The sequence below is a fragment of the Cryptotermes secundus genome, unplaced genomic scaffold (assembly GCF_002891405.2).
Source record: "Cryptotermes secundus unplaced genomic scaffold, Csec_1.0 scaffold896, whole genome shotgun sequence".
Lineage (NCBI taxonomy): Eukaryota > Metazoa > Arthropoda > Insecta > Blattodea > Kalotermitidae > Cryptotermes > Cryptotermes secundus.
The window spans coordinates 144086-150326 of NW_019738361.1; the positions used below are offsets into that span (position 1 = coordinate 144086).

At 41.9% G+C, this 6241-nt stretch overlaps 1 protein-coding gene across 2 annotated transcripts in view; it reads right to left on the bottom strand.

The window, feature by feature from the left end:
- LOC111870910 overlaps nt 1-6241 on the bottom strand; it is a 251703-nt gene that overhangs the window by 141657 nt on the left and 103805 nt on the right. The window lies entirely within an intron of this gene.

Consider the following 6241-nt stretch of genomic DNA (forward strand, 5'->3'; position numbering starts at 1 on the left):
TTGGGACGGAGTTCATATCATTTATCCTTTGAGGTAATTAGATTTTTCAATTGACCTAATACTTCCAGCCGCACTATGTCCCTGGAGTCGACTCAGCCTCTAACAGAAATGAGTACCAGGAATCTTCCTTGGGATAAAGAGGGACCGGCACATAAGGCTAACAACCTTACCGCCATCTATGAGCCGACTGTCTAGAGAGAATGTGGGAGCCTCGACGTCTCACAAACCTATTGGCCTCCACGGTCTGGTACAGGGATAGCTTTAACTTTTACCTTTACTTTCTACACCTACGTAAGATCTGACGTTCTCGCTGCGGCAAATATGAATATTTCTTCTTGGATATGATGTCATGGACTCTGACGTATTATACCCGACATTATTTTCTCAGAAACGTTGGTAAAGATGTACCAGGCTCTGTGGTGTCACAACGTAGAGGATATTAATCTTAATTCCAAGTGCTAGTCTGCAATAATGGAGGATCACTTGTCCCCCCTCCCCCCCAGCGTTACATAAACACAACTTAAACTTATGCGCCGCTTGCAGATGAGGGGGGGGGGTGGAAATGTCTCCAGATAAATCGTGGGTTTTGGGAACGACTGCCTTCTGGTTGCGGGGTCCGTTAATAAGGATTTAGTCAGGCCGTTATTTTATTGGAACTTTTTGTCGATGGATTAACGGCGCCTTTCAGCATCTAGACTCTATAGACTATAGTGCAACTGATGAAAGATGAAAACAATTTTTACGGAGGCGGTCAAGGTTTAATCGAGTCATTGTTCCGGTATTTGCCTAAAGGGATTAAAAAACACGGAAAACTTCAGTCAGGATACCGAGTTGTCCTGGTTGAGATTCGAACTAAGAATCTCCTGAACACAAGAGACTACATTCTTACCTCTATACCAACCTCTTCGCTTCGCACCCAACTAAGTTGAAATCAAACTTCCTGTAAAATTTAATTTCCTTCTATATAAGATCAAAAGCCTTTACAGGGTCTAATATTAATAAAATCTCGAGCTATAAGACGTGATAATTTGTTAAAAATTACTGACGTTTCGGACCATCAGCATCCTTACATCATGAGGGTCTGGCATCCCTTCTACAAACGTGTCGACTTTACCATAGCTAAGGCGGTAATTTGATAGGTGGTACTATTAAATTGCCTTCAACATAACATATTCCAAATAAATAAACAAGTATTACTGTATTGTGACATGACGCCTGAAAGCCGGAATAGTGGAGCCACAGCAGACGTTCACTGCTAAGCAACGACTCGGTATAACATTCCCTCGGCGATGAATACGCAAGGAATGATAGGATAACTGCGTTTCTATACAACGGCGAGGTAGGAACGCCTCTAAAAATAGAGAAATGGAAACGGTGTTTTCTGTTGGTCCGTCCCGAGGCTATATAACGAGGAAAATTGTGGGAATCTCTTGAGATGGCAGTCGAAGATGATTGAGAATAGTTGGCAAGAAAGAAATTAGACTGTTCAATAAAGACTTAATGTGTGTTGCAGTTACAGTGATACTGGTATAATTACTGTGTTGAAATCCGATGCCAGGATACGGCTAGTGGAGACTTGAAGACCCTAGTGCGTGTGTACCCGTGAATTATTAAGTGTGTAGATCAGCGATAGCGCTGTAATTGCCTATAGTTCCAAGTTGTGCGTATAAGCGGTCTATAAATGCAATTATCCAAACCAACCCCCATCTAAAGTCACACCCCTACACGTGAAAGTATTAACACATCTTTATTATTCCGTATCTGCTATATATTTCGATACAGTGACATACAATAAAAATGGTAATTCGTTGTACCAGAATTCGACCCAAGATCATGTCATGTTGGATTTGTGGCGGATAAAGTTAATATTATGGGAGGCTTTCCTTTGGTATTTCGGTTTCTCTCGCAAATCCTCAGAGCACCAACAGCTCCATATTCATTAATCATCCTCTCACTCACAACATCGTTAAATCACAAATTTACATGCATCGGCTTGGTTCACTTTCATTCGGATAAATATTTTTATGAAAGATCATCATAACTTTCCCATTTTCATGTCTCCGTATAAACAGGCTTGGCATTAATATCAGTTCGAAGTGGAGAGGAGTTTGTGGCGAGGCCTCGCTTCCCACTACCGTTCTAAACGACTTCTATCAACCATCAGCCGCTCCTACGAAACTAATGGCCCTCGTAATTAAGAGATACATAACACAGAACCGAACATTCTCAACCTGAATACATTATCTATCATTACATATGTATGTAAGAGTTATACATATTTTATTTTGATAGAATGCTGCATAAGACGGGTCGTTACTGATATCTCACAGTGATATACTGAGGAAAAGCATATATACAAACAGCAAGTATAGTAACGCCGGTAAATATCTTCCAGACTGCACGGTCTCACACCCCGGAAGTTTGTATTCTTCAGTCACCGCTGTGAGTATCTGAAATTCGCTTTAACATCCCTATATTTAAGGCAAGCCGATCACAGTGGCCGAGCGGTCTGAGGCGTGAAGTGTCTTCGCCGGCTAGAACACTGGGATCGTGGGTTCGAATCCCACTTAAGGCATGGATGTGTTGTCCTGTGTAGGTAGCGGCCTTGCGACGGGTTCATCCGTCGTCCTACCGAATGTGAATAACTTCCAAGATCCAACAGTGGGCTGTAGACAGACGGACAGGTAGATAGATAGACAGACAGACATACATACAGATAGATAAATAGATAGATAGATACATAGATAAAGTAGAGTTAGTAAAGATGTCCCTGTCCTTAATTAAGGACCACGCTTAATAAATTAACGTGAGAGTGGAGGTATAGCTCCACAATTTTTGATCTCGAAACTAGATGGAGGTGCGTGGTTAGATTCACGCCCCGCCTACTTTACCCCAGGAAAAAGCCCCAGGTACCATTTGGACCTCAGAACCGGTCTGGACGCTGTGGAAATGAGAAATATATCTTATCCCTGCTGGGAATTGAACCCCAGGCGTTCAAACCACAATCCATCATAGCGGCTGAGCTATCCCGGCTCCCATGCTTATAGTTTTAAGAGTGCTGTGACAATGTCAGACGTCCCACACCACAAGTAGTCTGACTTACTGAACATGAGAGCCGCAAATGGTAATTTTCACAAGTTCCACCGTCTGTACAGTGCATACGGATGAAACTGGCTCAAGCACTAAAGTTATTGACTTGTGAAGAATGCCGTCTTCTGGGATGTGGCGCCGTGTAGATATTGTGTAAACCGACGTTTCGGAAGGAACTATCACCTCCAACTTCAGGGTATATAAATCCGAGAGGGAAGTACCAGCGTGAGCAGGTGGCTGCACGACAACTGAGGATGACAGTATAAGGGTCGAAACATATAGTGGAGCTTAAATTAATAAATTACAGTTACATTGACGAAGGAATTTATATTATTAGCTATTCCATTGTTGAGTGTTTGTTGTGGCCATTAAATATAAACGGCCGTTGCTTACAGAGGCATTACTTAACGACGGCTATTATATAGGTGTTTATTTCGTGATCGTTGCCTAGCAACGGGTCTACATGCCACAATATTTAAGTAACCTAAGAAGGAATACACGAATCGAAAACCGTATCGTAATGGGTATTTGATATTGCACCACTGACCCACAGAATTCGAAGCGATGAGTTAGAAAACACACCACATGTCCTTAGCTTTTGCTGGCCTGTCACTGTACAAGAGGAGTGAATCTGACTTGGAAAATTCCGACTTCCAGTTGGGATCGAATATATATAGAGAGAGATTTAAAGGGTAAGGAAATGCGCTTCAGGAATTCAGGCATCTGTGTGCACTTTCCTCCCCTCTGACTCACCCCTTCGCAAAACGAGGGGAACGCGATAGGAGAAGAGAGAAGTTTCCGACAGCGCGGGGAAACAGTTCCAAACGAGACGTAATGAAGTCTATTAGTGACACGATATAAGTAGTGGGAGAGAAATAGGGCACAAGGAACAAAGAAGAAAAACAAAACTGCAAACTGAAGAGAAAATATAAGTAAAAACACTGAGAAAAGACACACAACAGCTCACAAACAGAAGTAAAACAGCTGTAATAGACATAATAGGTTTTCTACTTGTATCACTAGGTAGCAGCACAGTTCAGCTTCGTGACAGTCTAGGTAGCAAACGCGCATGCGCATGTTCAGAGTCTGGTTTCAGTAGTCAAAACGGCGATCTTGCCTGAGGACGGAACTACCGAAGAGCAGCGTTATGTTGTGCGTTTTCTTGTGGGCAAAAGGACTTAATGTAAAGGTTTCATAAATAAATGTTTCCTGTTTACGGTGGGAAGTGTTTGTCACGTAAAGCGATTCACAATTGGATCGAGAAATTCTCTCAAGTACGTTCGAAAATCGCAGGATGATGCCCGAGCACGTGCGGAAGTGGCTGAGACAACAGTCAAAAGATTTCTATGCTGCGGGTTTCGACGCACTGGTAAAGCGACGGGAAAATTTTATCAGTATTGGTGGAGGATATGTAGGGAAATAATTTTTCAGGGTCGAATATCACAAGATTTTTGCATTTTATCCATTTATGACCAATTTACTGACTCTCTCTAGTACTTCCTTCATTCACACGCAGGTAGAAAAAATTAATACATGCTTAACAGGGCTTTTCAGCCATAAGCGCCTACACAGAGTATGAAGTAGCCTGGCTCTAACGATGGATGGACTTCATGAGAGACTGTGAACAATGAGCAAGGAACATCTATTCTGGCTTCGCTATTCCGGCTTTCCAGCGTCATGTCACATAACCTGTATAATATGTTCCCAAAATTAATACGTCAAGTCTAATAATATAGCTCAGACAATATTCTTAAAGGACCCAAAGCGTAGGAAACTTTCCACTTCTACACCTGATGAAGGAAATATATCCATTCTGCGAAACGTTATGGTTTGAAAAAATTGAGACCACAGGCAATGTCCAAAATTACCTTTTTTAGGACAATTAATCTTCCGGTATCATAAAATTATGGTATTTTTTGACTAGCTGAGCGACTATTAGCTTTTCAAGAATTATTCTGTCCCATGGAGTTAGTTCATTGGTATTATTCATTCTGAATTGTAAGGACTATACATAAACAAACCAGACGCAAGTAGCAGGACATAAAACGCGGAATTCACTATGTGCCCTGACCCCTGTGATAACCTGCTGCTGTTGCGTTGTGTATGCCGCGCAAAGAATAGAGCCACGGTGAGTAAGCTAACTAAAAGGCAAAGCCTAACCTCTGTCTCCCATGTTTTGTTTATATGCACGCCATATACATTCCAAATGGGGTTTAGCTCCATACATTACGTCGTGAATACAAATTTATGATTATAATTAATATTTTTTTCCTTGCAGTACATCAGCTCTGGCCTACATTTTCACTTCACAGAGAAACACAACTATGCAACACGAACTGCATGCCACAGAAGATAATCAGATGTTTCTGGAACGTATCGATATGAAACTGTTGGTGCTGCATGTTCTGATAGCGTCATCCACAGCTTTCTCCGTAGATGACACCGTTGCCTTAGCAGCAGCAGTAAAACAATATTTCCGCTCTGCGTGCCTTTACCTACTGCACGACAATGAAACGGGTAGACATTGTTGTGTATAGCATAGATATATTAGTAGTCCTCATGTCTCTAGGAGACCTCTGAGCAAAATTAGGCAACAATTTCCCGCCCAAGTAGTTTCCAATGCCTCTGGTAGATGGGGGAAATATCAAGTACCGACGGCCGACCTCGTTGGCTGAACGGGGCTGATAGCACGCACCAGTACCGGTAGGATATGGCGACAGTATAAATTAAAGGGGGACGCACAATGGACCAATAACTGGTCTAACCCACACCCTCTAATAATAATAATGATAATAATAATGGTGCTCGTAGCAGAAAAAGCACCAGTAGTGGTGGTCGTAACAGTAATAGTAGCCGTAGTAGTGATGGTAGTAGTAGTAGTAGAGTAGTAGTAGTAGTAGAGTAGTAGTAATGGCGGCAGCAGGAAAATAGTAGTATATAATTGTTGATATACACTAACAAGAAGTCCTGAGAACAACTAATCGCCTACTTTCCCTTGATACTGCACAGACCGCATAGAAAACGACGAAAAAAATTCTTTGTTGTTGCGGGAACATATTTACTATATTACACCGTTGACTAGCAACGAAATAAGTGAGTACACATACAGACTCTCAGACAGATGGGAGGTATTTATGAAGTACGGTATTGA